This window comes from Rissa tridactyla, chromosome 6 (assembly GCF_028500815.1).
Source record: "Rissa tridactyla isolate bRisTri1 chromosome 6, bRisTri1.patW.cur.20221130, whole genome shotgun sequence".
In the NCBI taxonomy this organism is placed as follows: Eukaryota; Metazoa; Chordata; class Aves; order Charadriiformes; family Laridae; genus Rissa; species Rissa tridactyla.
Genome location: NC_071471.1, coordinates 28,995,336 through 29,010,201, shown reverse-complemented (window position 1 = coordinate 29,010,201; position 14,866 = coordinate 28,995,336). Strand labels below are relative to the sequence as shown.

The 14,866-nt window shown below is 42.7% G+C and overlaps 1 long non-coding RNA gene across 1 annotated transcript; it reads left to right on the top strand.

Moving 5' to 3' along the window:
- Positions 1-1,158: 1,158 nt before the first annotated feature.
- On the top strand, positions 1,159-13,892 carry LOC128911929 (uncharacterized). Its single transcript, XR_008467238.1, has 4 exons — positions 1,159-1,222; positions 1,337-1,530; positions 1,644-1,764; positions 13,613-13,892. It is a non-coding gene; the product is annotated as an uncharacterized LOC128911929 (long non-coding RNA).
- Positions 13,893-14,866: the final 974 nt, after the last annotated feature.

The following is a 14,866-nucleotide window of genomic DNA, read 5'->3' as shown; positions in this document are numbered from 1 at the left end:
AAACCATTTACTTAGCTGTTTTGTACACTTTTTCATAGGCCAGTGCAGCTACTTGGGCCAAACTCTGGAGTGATGCAAGTTATTTAGCACTATGTAGGTGTAAAGTGCAGCAATTTTCTATACCGAGTGGGTGGTAATGTAGGGTTGCAGCAGGAAAAGCAGCCGAGAGGATGGCATTAGATAAAATGCTCTCCGTGAGGAGGGCTGCTGGGAAGGGATCCCTGGTTGCTTTGGCCATGTCTAAAGGCAGATTTGCTCTGTATTTATTTATTTTCTAAGCTGTGAAAGCGCTTGTGTGCATTCTTCTTTTTTGGTTTAGCTTAAACCTTTCCTAATCCTGTTCGCAGAAATAAACCTCCCTGAACCCCAAGTCAGTGTCTGCACAGGAGTTTGCACCAGCTGAATTAAATCTCTGCAAAATCACGCAGGGTGCCCTTGTGTGGGTAAACACAACCTCATGTTGACACCTTCCTTCCAGTGTCCTCATCTTTCCCTTCCACGCTGCTCCTGCTCTCCCCCCAGGCAGGGGAACATCAGCAGCTTCCTGGTGGGGAGGTCACATCATGACTTCTCAGTTCCCACAGGAAAATTAGCAAAACTCCCCCCTCCACCACCACAGTGACTGTGCAGCAAAAGGGCTGAGTGAGCTGAAACTAGGCTCTCCATTTAGGGTCCTTCTAACCAAGGAAGGCTCACTAAAAGGAAGGCTGTGTGCCGGCAGGACCAAGCCCCTGCCCTAGTGACATGCAGAAGGGGGGAGTGCTCCCCATACCAGCCCTGGATGATCTCCGCTGTCCTGGCAGAGCGCAGTGGGAGAGGCAGGCAGCTGGGCTTAGCTCTGGCTTTTGCATATTCTTTACCATGCGTGTCCTGTCTTGACAGTATTTATGCAAATTTTTAAGTAGGGGAAAAAGGCTGTCACGTAAAACCAAAACTTCATCTGAAGGCCAAATATGTAGGTTGGTTGGCTTCTGTGTTTTCTTTTTTTTTTTCTTTTTCAATTAAAAATAAAGTAACCTATGAAATGACGATCTAGTTTAATATCCTCATTATATGTTCCAGGCAGTATCTGAGTCATGCTATTTGCTCTGTGCTTTGTAACCTTTGGGGGGATGTAAAAGTTCCATTTTTGGAATATTTCTTGCTCCGTTGCAGGTAGTGCGAGTGAATTCTCTCCAGATAAAACTGCTGTCAGGACGGGACCTGCAGGTCACTGTTTCAGGTAATTGGTTCTGTGGTCCTATCCTTGCAGTCCATGTCATCTTTTTGAGTGGAAACACACCCAAAGTCCAAAGAAGTTCCCAATGGATTATCTTGTCCTTATTTATATTTTCAGTTAGTAGAGCTCCATTCAGTTTAATTCCCAGCCAGTGCTGAGATCCATCACCTTTCATTGTCATGGAAAAACGTTCATAAAGAGCTACAAAAGGAGCTGCTAGAGGAAGTCCCTTCTCCAGCACTGGCAGAGCTGCTGTACGTTCTCATGTCCTGAGCAGTCAATTCACGTCATCGTGGACATTTCTCATGCAGGTAGGGGTCTTCTAGGCCTGGGCCTAGAAATGGCCTGGGCCATTTCAACTGGGTATTTTTGCAGAGATGCTTGCTGGCTAATGACAACTGTGATAACGGGTTTTGTGATTCAGGCTCCTGTTAGCTAAAAGCCAGAGTACAGCAGACCTGCCTCCTGGGATCTGCATACTACAATGGTCCAAAGATCATAACTATGAAGATTTTTCTTCCTGAGGTCTCAAGGTCACAGTTGAGGTACAGCAATTTAATAATTTATTCCCGATCAGCTCACAGCCCCTGTTATAAGCCAAGATGCCAAATCTACCTTTCAAATAACTAAGAGCATGTATACGGAGGGTTACCACCGCTCAGCTAATGCACAAGTGTCTTCATCTGTGGGACAGCACTTGTGAGCCTTTTCCACCATGACAGGATCATGGAAAACAAGGCTGGACATTGTCTTCACGTTAGAGCACTTTGTACCAAACAGGGAGGGGCCGGAAAAAGAAGCTCTTCTTTGGGCTACAGACCCCAACCTGCTACATCTCCATCCCCCTCCGCTGCCATGAGCTCCAGGGACTTGGCAGGTCTCAGCCTTTTTTTCCACTGGAATTGCAGTTTTTTCCTTGGGCTGTGTCTAAATTTCCTTGGCATGGAGGGAAGGGATGATGTTACCACCACTCCAGGGAATTCAGTAGCATACAATTATTGCTTTTCAGATATGTTATACAGATACACTTGGAAATCTCTAGTCTTTCCTTCCTTCAAAATACATGGCTCTAGATCGTGCACTTGGAGGCTGCGGGTCTCTGATTCTCTCATGGTTTGCCTGCTCAGAAGGTGACAGCCTGCAGTAAATATATCTGCACTGACAGACATCTCAGCCTCCCGGACCATTTTTATGGATGGAGTTGGGGTCAACTAGCTAGACTCCACCAAGAGAAGACTTTTGGGATTGCTCCCAGCAGGCAGCACAGCACTCTGCCTGCTTTGGCTTCCCTCTGTCCCTTCCATGCCATCTCAGACCTTGTGCTCTTGGCCGTATCCTGCCATCACCACCCTCTTCTGCAGGGCATGCAACGCAGCATCAGGCTGTCAGAACATTGCCTTCGTGGGCTGCAGCACAACTCACAAATTATTTTAGGCATGTTGACTTCAAGCACACACACACAAGCAACTATTATGTCTTATGGCCACAAGGCCAAGTGCCACGCATTATGTGCATGGCCAGTCTGCTCTAGAGCCAAGCTAGCCCTGGGCGGTGTCACCTGAGATGTTCCGTACTACCTGTCCTGAGAGGCTGGGAATCGCTCCCGAGGGTGAATGCCATTTGTGATCTAGATATAACCCTTAGCTACTAACTAACGAAATTACTTTTCTGAGTGCAGGGGTATAGCTGCATGCTATTAACATTAGAAATAGCAGGTTCCAGACCTGCTGCTGACTTAGATGAGGTTGTTATAACATTGTCTGAAATAGTCTTTTTGAATTATTTTTTTTTTGCTGACAGTTGGCAGCCAGAATTTCTTTTTTTGTTTAAGGCCTAAAAATCTTCCTTTCCCTGATTTGCCCTCTTCCTCCCCAGAACCATATGCATACAAAAAAATTAACTTCTGGAAGCCTGGATGCTTTCCTAAAGCATTTAGTTAGCACTGAGGACATGAAATATTGTTCTGAGTCCTCTGGGAAACCTACAATTAGTGGGATGAAAATACCTTCCGTAAATGATTGAGCTCCTGAAACTGTGAGTAATTAAAATGCTATACAGGACAGAGTTGAAAATCCTTACAGGATTATCAGTGAGGCATTGTTTAAAAGATGTCCTTGGGTTGGACAGTAGCAGCAGCATTGTGTGCGGGCGTTACTCAGAGTTCCTGCTGGGAGTGGGAGGTGGCAGATACCATGAGCAGTACCTGGTTAGTCTCATGTTTTCTTCCATTTTTACCCTCACTGTTCCAGCTGAGAGGAGCTCTTCGTAGCCTATTTATTTCATCCCAGGAGGACTACAGACCGATTGATTGAGTCGTTGGGGGGTTTTTTTGTTGTTTGGTTTTGGTTTTTTTTTTAACCAGTCTGTAATGATGCTAGGTTGGGAGTAGGGAAGGGACAGCTTTGAAAAGGCGTTCTCTGTACATCTACTTGTGTGGTGGTCTTAGCTAGTGCATGTGTGCATCTGATCTTATCCAGGGATAGGCATCAAAAAGCTCAAGTTTCAATTTCCAAAGGCATATTAGTTCCTGAAGATGCATACAGAGCTTTCACAGGACCTGCTTGTTGGATACCCAAATTGCTGTGACTTTGATGAGACTGGATTGTCTAACTTCATCAGGATCCTTTGAAGTTCCCACTAGGGGTCCGTCTGCCATGCACCTAAAAGCCTTACGAAATATGATCTGGGTGGATAAAGAGACTTTTTTGTTTGGTTGGGTTTTTTTGCCTGGTAGGAAAGGTTTCCCGGAGGTGCACTTCCCAGCATGGCAAGTCCTACACAGCTCCAGCATCAAGCACACATAGAAATAGCTTCAGAAATAGCAAAGGCTGCAAGGTACTTATAAATTATAATAACCAATTGTACAGGATTGAAAAGGACAGGGACAGATTAAGCAAGTTGTCAGTGGTTAATTTACTTTTGGGAAGATGTTTAGAACTCACCATTGTTTTTGGTTTATGAATGAAAGCTTATGATAAATTTGTTAGAGGGTATGGTCACATTTTTGTTTCCTGGGTGAAAAGTGAGGCCAAAGAAATACATAAATACAGTCACAAGCACAGTTAGCGGATGTCTGCATCCCATCTGATGTGGGGTGGCATCAGTGAGCCGATAGGTGTGGGCTGGAGGAGGGACGTGAAAGGGGAAAATGCTTTGCGCACAGTAGGGCTGGAGTGAATCTGCGTTGAAGAACTTTGCAGGAAAGACAGGAATGAAAGGAAGGGAAAATGAAAGGAAAAAAGACATTTTCCTTGATTGGGTGAAGGTAATGGCACTGGAGAGAACTGGCGTGAAGGCGTGTGTGAGCGGGCCAGACCTGGGCCACGCGCATGGGTAGGGGGGAGCTGACTTGGGTATGAAATGGGTTAAACAAGGACGCAGGGCAAGAAGATAGGAAAGGAAGGGGAGCTGAAGGCTGGGAAGGTAGAAGCTGAGTCCAGCATGACAAGGGAGCAGTGAGATGGCAGGCACGCCTTTCCTTTTCCAGACGCAGTTGCTTCTGACTACCCATTATGTTTCTCTTTATCTCTCCGCAAGGAAGCTTTCCGAAAGCATGAATAATACCTTATTAGGTAGATGGGTAAAGCCCCTCCTTTTTATCCTGCTTTAGTTCATGCTTCCTCTGCTTTGGTGGCTGCCTTGTACATAGTGCTGTTAAAAGTGCAATTATCATTCTTCCTGGTTGCGCGGTATTAAGGGCGTATCCTCTCGCAGCATCTCCTGGAGGCTTATTACTCAAGAGAGAAGAGTTGTGCACTAGAAGCCAAATTAAACTGAGCAAAGAGGAGGCTGTTTCCACCTCAGGGATGGAACAGATGGTTTTTCTGAAGACCAGGTCAGGAGCTGGTCTATGGGAGAATATGTAGCTGGAAGCCTGGGATGTAGGGAATTTGTGCCACGGAGCTGGAAGACACAACCCTGTGGTTCTTTGGCTTAGCCTGACTCCCTCCCTTTTGTCCACTACTGTAGGGATGCAGGTTGGTAAGCATCCCCTGATTGACAGTGGCATATCGTCCTGCACATGTTTCAAGGCTAGAAATTGTAATTGTGACCTTCTCCTCCGATCTTCTGCAGGATCTAGAGTGTTTCTTCTTAGAAAGCTGTCCAAACCCAGATTAAAGATCCCAAGTGATGGAGAATGCAGCACATCCCTGAAAGAACCACTTTGTCCTTTCCTCTTTTTAAAAGTATCTCTTTTCTCAGCATGAATTCATCTGTTTTTTAGTTGTCTTTTATCATTGCATCACCACCATTTTCCCTCTGCTTGTTGGAGAAACTCCTTACGCGCCACAAAGCTTTGAGGGGCAACCAGAGTCACCATCTCCATTTGCCAGGATCCCAGACGTCTCTGAAGCTTTCTAAGCACCAGGCAGCAAACAGTTAAGGCAGCTGAGCCGCAGGCCTCAGAACGTTTTGCTAGGGAACCAGGTGAGCAAAGAACAGATAAAGGCAGCACCTGCCTATGGGTTTGGAACAGCCCGGGGCCATGGATAGAATGTAAATACACTCTGAAAATCTTATTGTCTGACACTGTGCCAGCGTCTTCTGGGCTCTTGTCATGGAAAATATTTCAGCTGAGGTCATTCAGTCAGCAAAAAACCAGCATTTAATACCCTCAGAGGTGCCAACTTGCTTCTTTCTTTGTGTCGATAAATAAACAAAGTAGGGTAGCATTTCATGTTGCCAGGATGATCTTTGTTTTATTAGGAAGGGTTTAGAGGTTGTTGATTTTTTTTTTTTATAATTTTTTTTTCTTCTCCTTCCTCCTTTTTAAATGCAAAGACTCTGTATGTTTCTGCTCCCTTTCTCTGTGTTCGCTCCTTCTAGCTCACACCTACACACCCAGCCTTTAGAGTGAGAACTAATGTCTGCTTCTTGTAAATCTCTGCTGGCTGCCCCAGGCTATGTTTTTAATTCCTTTATTCAGCTTTGAGATGAGTAGGAGAAAGGTGCAGCTTTTTGAGATGATGGAAGTTGCCATTTCCCTTCTTCAGTCAATTAGGCGCTTTAGTTGTTTTCGGCTAATTCTCAAAACTTTCCATTGATGATGGCTCTGAAGAGGGGAAAAAAAAAAATGTTGAGGGGAGCTGAGGGATCTGGGAAGGAGAAAAAAGAGGGCTGGTAACTGGATTATCTACTGGTGGAATGACTGATTTGCTGCATGTGCCTCTAGGAGAGAGAAACAGTCTGACTTCAGAGCTGTATTTACAGTGGCTGAGCTTCTGGTCAGTCAGATTTATGGCTTTTGATTATCTTTGTGCAGTGCCTGTTGTTTCTCAAGCGTGCTATGAAATATGGTGATCCTGTCAGTGCTCTTGGGGAGCCTATTGCTTTCTCTCCCAAATCCTTGCAATAGGAAACTCCTTCAAAGTTTGCATAGCGCTTCCCTTAATCATGTGTCTTTGAGCCCCCTCCCCACATCCTTCTGCTTCAGACCCTGCCGCTGCTGCCACTTTGGGTAAGTCGTGGATCTACAGGGACTATTGGGTGAGGAGGCCCTGCTTGTCCAGGGGTGATCCCTACCTATCAAAAGCCTTTCCCTCGTCTATTCTGGGGACAACAGTCTCTCCCTGGCTCCTCTGGGCCTATAATACCGAAGCACCTCATGGATGGTGACTACATCATGTAGATGATGTAAAGCACCGTGAGGTCCTATGAAGTGAAACAACGGTGTTCCCTTTCTTCCACTGTGCTTCAGCAATGACGTGAGAGCAAATGATGGGCTTTGCCTTCTGAAACGTAAGCTCTTTCTGCTTTTGGGCAGGGAAGGAGTGAGATCAGTCCTTCCACATCAGCACTTTTCTTTATCTTGTTGTTTTCTGCCCTAAGTCTGTCAGGGTCTGCGGCTCGTCTGGAAATGAGTCTGCAGACCTCGGGGCTGGGAATCATCTCACCTGATTTTAGTTATCTAAAACTTAGACATAAAGTCTAAGATTGTCATCTAGGCTCTCTTTGGTTGGTGAGGAGTGATAAACAGCCCATGCCATTCATCTTACCCATTCTAGACATCTGCCTTAGGTTGGGATGATTCATGCTTTGGAAGCTCCTGTGCTCTCCACAAACTTTTGGGGAGGCGTAGGTGAGCATTCAGATCTAGACCCCTAAGTCTCACAGGGCTCTTCATCTGAGACATCCAGCAGCTATCTTCTTTTTACCATTTACCGTGGATGTTGTCTATGTGTATTGTAGGGTAGAATTATAATGTCCCTTGTTGTAAGGGAAGTGATCTGTGCCCATCTGGCTGTTCTGATGACTTCGTACTGATTTTGATGGAGTTGGTGTTTTGCCTGTGGTGGCCCTGAGGAACAGGGAAGGTTTTTAAAGTGGGAAGGTGATAAGTACTTTGTCAAATGTTGTCATTCTGCTATCAATTTTTTAATCAATCAGGTGGATTTCAAGGCCAAAATTTCAGAGCTGATGAAAGAATATGTAGGCCTGATTTCCATCAGAATTAAAGATCTCATCTTAACTGCTATATATTTAACCTTGTGTTAATCTGTGATGTGATTGCTTATCCCTGTGTATATCTTTGAAAGAGAAAGACTGCAGGCATTCCCCACCCAACATGAGACACAGACCTGAAAATATAGATGGAAAAATAGAGCTTGGAGCTGGGCTAATCTTCTCGGGTTGCTGCTGGGAGCACAATGGTGGCAAGCTGCTGTGGCAGGGGACCCTGCTCTTGAACCAAAGACAGGAACTAGGCTGACAAGACGATAATAGTGTGTTGGCTCAACTGGCAAACGCACATCCTTTTTGGACAGACCCCGAATGTTACGTTGAGAAGCAGTTAATACATCGTTGTGTAAGGTTCCTAATGGACTGGAGCCAGAATGCTCCATTAACCACACGCATATAAAATATTCATTGAGCTTGGGTTTTGTTGCCAAGCTGGAGAAAGGGGGAGAAGCTTTGTGTATAGAGATAAAACTGTCAGTATTGAGGGCTGAAGGGAGGAGTTGATGATGTGTTCTGAAATCTTCTATTCTTTTTAAGGGGAGAAGGATTTCTTATCTTTGGCAGGGGGCTAAGGGGTGCAAAGAGGATTAAAGGCAAGGCTTGCCAGGTTTTACATTTCACATTTAATTGTCCAAAGGGTGAAGGTACCTTCTGTCTCTGCGCCAAACTTACTGATTTCTTCTATACATGTGGTCTCTCCAAATCTATCCCAGGGTCAGTCTTTAGAAAATTAAATAAATGTGAAAACCACAATTGCGTTACCCGAAAGATTGGCTTCTAAATAGAAAAAAATTTCCTAAGCACAGGAGAGTGAGGACTGTGGTGATAGGAAGTATAAGCACTGGATTTTCTCTCTGGAAAACACATGTTCACCTGTTTTTGTGCTGGTTTTATATGTGTAGTAAAAGAAGCTTTTGGTTTTCTGGGTGCTGAATATACAATGAACATATAGAAGGGATTTGATTGTGAGAATTGGCTTGATTTGCTGTTGCTGTTTGAATTAGGAGACAATAAGGCAAATCACAAAATTGTGTTTCAGACTGAATGAGTCGACACATGTGCAAAAGATACCGTCCACGTGATGCCTCTCTCTTGCTGAGAGGTGACTTTGTGTGTCCACTTAAGCGAGACACATGGCAAAAGGACAACAGTCCCACTGGATAGGAAGAGGCAGGCTGTGGTGCTGCCTGCCACTGATAACCAGGATTATGAGGCCAGGAAGAAGCATGATGTGGTTTGCTTGAGCTCTGGAGGCTTTGTATCTTGTGGTGTCTGGGCAGCCTTTGAGAGGATACTGGAAAGGAGCTGGTGACCTTCCTTGTGCATCATGTCTGGTCGTGATCGTATGAGCACCAAGAAAATATAAGGGAGAGCTCCAGGAGATGAAACATAACATTTTGATAGAAGAGGGTAGTAAAGACCAGGAACTCCATTACAGCATTCAAGAAATGCTTGTCCTAGAGAAGCAGAGATACAATATGTGTCTGAGGAAGTGTTGTGGGAAGAAGGCATTATTCAGACTTCATAGAAACAGGAGAGACACTAAGAATGGATTTGAGGGATGGTCTCTTCCAAAATGGGGGCAACGAGACTAGTGTCACTGTGAATGAAAACAAATATTAGGGAACTCCTTAAAATTATTTGAGATGAGGATCTGGAGAAGAACAGGTCGTCAATGACAAGGATCTTGATAAGTTCCCCAGCATGAAAATCTCTGTGCTCTCATAGCAGGATAGGACAGCCACCAGTAAAGTTCAGGTTGTAAATAAAATAGAGCAGTGTAAGCAAATCCACAGTTAAACAAGGCACACGCAGATAGGCAGCTAGACCAAGACCAAAAGTATCCATGCTTTTCTATAAGTATTAAATGTATAAAAAGTGAGGATGGGTGAATTTTAATGTACCAGCCTCCCAGAAATCTTGGGAATGAATGTTAGTGACTGACCCAGTGAATGAAGTTAATGAGTACAAAGCTGTACTATCAGGATACTTATTATGCAGAAATGACAAGAATAGACTTTGCCTTTGGACGAGTGACTCACAGTCTGTTGGAAATTAAGAGTCCAATAAGATAAATCAGTTATCTGTATCATCATTTACCACCCTCTCTCTATGGATTGAAAGTTGCCATGCCAAATCAAGAAAAGCATTATAATAAGCTTACCCTTTTAAACAGCTGACCATGGCAGTAACAATATCCATGAAATACTAAGAAAGGTGAGACGCAATGGAAAAATAGTATACAGGAAAAGAGACTGGAGAAGATTTGTCCTAGTTAGGATATAAACAGCAAATTTTAGTCAATATTTTTGAACAGACCAATAAAAGGAAAAAGACACTCTTAACTAAGACCTTGTTTAAACTATAGGTGTTGTGATGAAGAGTTGCTTGGCAGTAGTGACCACTGCATGGTCAAATTCAGTACTTTTGTAGGAATAGTAATGTTAAGAAAACCCCAAAGACCATGACAATATCTTTCTTCAAAAAGCAGTTTAAATAACATTAAAGGAGCAGGTAAATGAGCTAAGAGTGTAAGTAGACATCCCTGTAAATTGGAGAAAACATATCTCATAAGCTGCCAAAATAAACCTAACCCAAAAAAAAGTGAGTACAGTTTAACAGTGGAGTAAGGGGGACAATTAGAAATGAAAAGTGTCCTTTAAAAAGTGGAAATGATGCCTAAACAAAGAAAATGTCGAGGAATATAATTTCTTACACGTTAAATGTAAACCTATAACAACTAACATAACAAACTAAAATATTTTAGAGTGACTCACAAAAGACATAAAAACTAATAACAAAAGCTCTTCCAAATGTAACAGGAGCTGGCAGTCTGCCTGCAAATGGTGGGTTCAGCAAATGACCAAGGTGTGAAAGGAGCAATTGAGGTCAGTAAGGCCACTGTAAGCAGAAGACACTGGCTGCATAGCATATAGGAAGTCCTCCAAGGGTTGAGCCCAAGGAATGGCCTCTAGTTGAATTGTTAACAGAAAAGCTTTTAAAACAGATCAGTGAAATGAACAATGACAAATCAGCAGGACAAATTATATTCACTCAAATGTTCTGAATTACTTTGGTATGAAACTTTTGGGTTCAGTCAGCCTTGATCCCAGAGGAGGTAAATAACGTGACACCAATCTTAAAAAGGGTTCCAGCAGGGATTAAAAAAATACTGACTACTCAAGTCTGGCTTCCGTAGGAGGAAAAAATTTAGAGGAAATTATAACAGATTTAGTGGCAGCCTACATAAATAGGATATATTGTGGGTGTGTTAACGTGGCCTTTGTAAATTAAAGGCATGCATTGCAAACCCTGGAGTTCTTCGAAGAAATGAATAAGCATCTGGAGAAACATGTGACACTTAATATAGCGTACTTGGGGTTTTGAATAGATTTCAGAAAGGTCTCACCAAGGTATGAAAAAAAAAAAAAAGGATAGCTATAATTAGCCAATTTTCACAACAGAAAACTTTCGTGTTTCTTATAGTGATCCTTTTGGGGGGCAGTCCTTGTAGAGTTTCTGGGGTAGGGGGACCTGTGTTCTTCAACAGCCTTACCTGGAAAAAAGAATCAATAGAGAGGGGAGGGAATTCAGTCATGCCAAAAAATCACCATGACAGTGATAACTAAAGCTTTTTTGGTCTGTTGCAGAAGGATCTTGAGAGACTGGGCAGTACAGTGACAGACAAAAGTTGATGTCAATATACATAAATATACAGGGGAAAATGATCTTGCCCATTCCTCTAGGTAGCTATGTTTTCTATGGTTTCTATATTCAGGAAAATGATTAATAAGGTCATTGTTGCTGATTTTCCAGAAATATCACATCAGTACGAGAAGTCCTATTAATGGCAAAGAGAAATTTTTGGAGTTATTTGGTATAATTGAGAACAAAACGAACAGCTTATGCCACTGCAGTATATAAAGGAGAGAGACAGAGAAGTTGATCTTCCTGTAGTGTTTCTGCATCTTGACTGCTGCGTGCACGACTGCTCGCTCAATTTCAAAACAGATGTATTTTTAGTAGAAAAGGCATAGAAAAAGAGCAGTAAGAACAGCTAGAGGTGTGAAATGTCTCTCTTTTTAGAGAGACGTCTAAATAAAGTAGTGCTCCTCAGCCTTGAAAACTGAAGCATTTGACAGAGGCTCATAAAATCATGAGTGATATGGGAGAGGTGAATGGGAACTGATTATTCCCTCCTCCTTGTAACACAAGAAGTAGAGGTGCGAAAGAAACTAAAAGGATAGTAGCACAGAATAAAAGGAGTACTTTTTTGTTATTATATTGTGGAAGTGACAACGAATACTGGAAATGGCAAAATGAAATAAATTTAAGATAGGATGAGTCAAAACCCTGTAGGATCCATTCATCAGAGGCTACTAAACACAATGGCTTGTGTGGGCTTGGAGATTGCCTCAAGTCCTTAAATTGCTGATGGCCAGAAACTGGAAGACTGTGACCCTTCTGTGCATGGCCTGCATCTCGTGCCTCTTAAGTATCTGCTTTTGGACGGTGTTGCGGGTAGACTGCTGAGCTAGATAAAGCTTGACTTTACCTGTGCCACCATTCTTGTATCCCTTTTCTACTAAGGTTGAACCTGCTTAACTCCAAATTTTGTTTCCTGTTTTGTGCCATCTCACGGTTCTCTTTGAAATGTTCCTTTTCCTTTCTCTAGGTTTGTGTGCGCTTTTGGCCCAACTGCAAGTACTCAGCTTTTCCTGCTTATGTGGAGTTTCTGCATCCTGAGCCTATGGATAGCTTTTCATATATGGAGATCGGCATTGTGTTTTTTCTTAAAAAAAAAAAAAAAATCACAAAATTTCAGCCAGATTCACAAAATCAGTTGATTTATAAGCCCTGACTTAACAATGTGTGTAAACATAGGACTAACTTTAAGCATATGCTTAAGTTCTGTGGATCTCAAGCACATGTTTAAGTGCTTTGCCACATAAAAATAGAAGCATGATTTAACAGTAGGCCTGACTTTCCATTGTGCTATTTTAGTTTTATGCTGATTTAACTCCAGCTAACTCAGCCAGGGTACAGGACTTGGTTTGGAGAAGACAGCTTTGGTCTGAAAACAAGTTATTCCAAACCCTAGAGCTGGAAGAAGTTCTCTAGGACCAAAGATTTACAAGAAAGGGTGTGATGGCAGAGTGTTAGGCTGCTTCTTCTGGATTCATGGTGTGAGTTTGAGTTTCATGCTGGAATTGCACAACACCCAGATAGAAGTGGGTGTCTGGCCATGCTGACAATGTTAAAAGCATCCAGATGTGAATGTTTTTGGCTATGGAAACTTTTGTGCTTCCAGTGTGCTAGCCCAATTTTCTTGGGAGAATATTTGGACGACTTCCTCTGGTGAGACTTTTTTTTTTTTCAGCATAATTTAAAATATTGAGAGAAGTAGTGATTTACCTATAGTAAAATCTATAGAACTGCCCCCTGGAAGCTAATTACAGGCCATTTCACCTGGATTTCCCTAAAATATAAACAGATATTAGGAGAGAGAAAGAAAAAGTACTGTCCCTGCTTTGAACTGAATTGAAAATCAAGGAACTTCAGCAGTGCTTGAGAGGAATAGCAGAATATTGTAAATATTATGCTAGAAAGATGAGATGCTGCACCCCAGGTTTGATAGCAGTCCAGAGGCATGTAAATGAGACAGGAGACTGGATTCTAATTTCTAATGTTGAATGCTCTTAAATCATAGAAGTACTGGTCTGATTTTGTTTGTATTACAGTTCACCCAGCAGTTTGAAAAGAAGTCATCAAACAGACTCTTCATAGAATAATCTGGATTTGTACTGATTGCTTTCAGCTGTATGTGTATAGCTGCCCTGGAATTTGAAAGGCTACTGACTTGAAATGGTTGAGAACTCTTAGTTTTGAGTCATCTTACTGAATGTATTTTTTTGTTCTGAATTGGTTATTTAGTAGGGGAAAGGAGAAGGCATGAGAAATCCCCCAAATCGTTTGAAGGAAGGATTGGTCCTGCTCCATTGATACCCTTGGTCTACAGATGTCCCCTGTGAGACCTTCACTGAACACCAGGCAAAGAATTGCAGTGGAAGTTTCAGTGCACTCTGGCAGGTAAGGGAAATGATGAATCAGAACAGCAGGTGAAACCCATAGGTACCTAAAGGATAATGCTCTTGTCTTGAATGTGAGTTGCTGAACTGCCTCGTGTAAAATTTCTTGTGTTTCATGGTAGAAAGACCAACCGAGGCAGCTTCATTGCGAACCTCAACAATGATCAAAAGTCAAGTCAAAAAAAGAGAAGAATTGACAGGGAACACAGAGTAATGTACAAAATGCTATACAAGTGTCTGCTTTTTTGGAATTTTTTGCCTCTAATTCTAACGTAGCCTGCAAAGGTCACGATGACTAACTCTTGTGTATTCCTCTAAAATAAAAATAACTACGTGATGTTACAGAAAAATTAAAGGGATTTCTATACCTTTGAGTGCATGTGTGGCTTACTCATTCACGTTTGTACTGAAGTCTTTCAGGACTGGTAAGATTAGTTTCTTTTTTGGGCTGGAGAAATGAAAACTAATGCCAGATTGTGTAGGCAGCTCTGGACTGATGTGAGTGAAACATCAAAACTTATCTGCTGATATTTTCTTGACAGCGGTAGAAAACAACATGGCTAAAGCCCCAGGGTGCTGGGATAAACATTTTTGCCAGCCTGTATGGGAAGGGAGGTAGATCCCAGGACATGTTGAGTCCAGAGACAGGAACAGCCACCTGCATGGAGATGGGTGGAAGCTTTGTTTTTCCACTCTGATATAAGGATGCTGAAATAGTGTATTTCACCGGGATAATAAAGCCAGTCTAGTTTTGAAACGGGTGTCTGGTATCTTCTGCAAATAAGATTGCAGCAGATGGTTGCATTGCTTCCTAGTCCCAATCAGAAATAGGAATTCTTCTTAAAACACTGAGGGAAATGTTACGAAAAAGCAGTGCAGGCTCTGCGTACCAATGTGAAATGGGTGGAGAGATACAATGGCTAAAAGCAGAGGTGCAGGACTTGCCTTTAATGAGTACCTTGCCCAGATATACTACATAAACTCTCGAAATACAGGTTTATCTTGCAGTTGCATGCACAAATAAGCATGTATGCTCTCTCTGAATGTAGCAGAGACACAGCTTGGGTCAAAGAAGCAGAGCAAGTCTTGTTTACTGGGA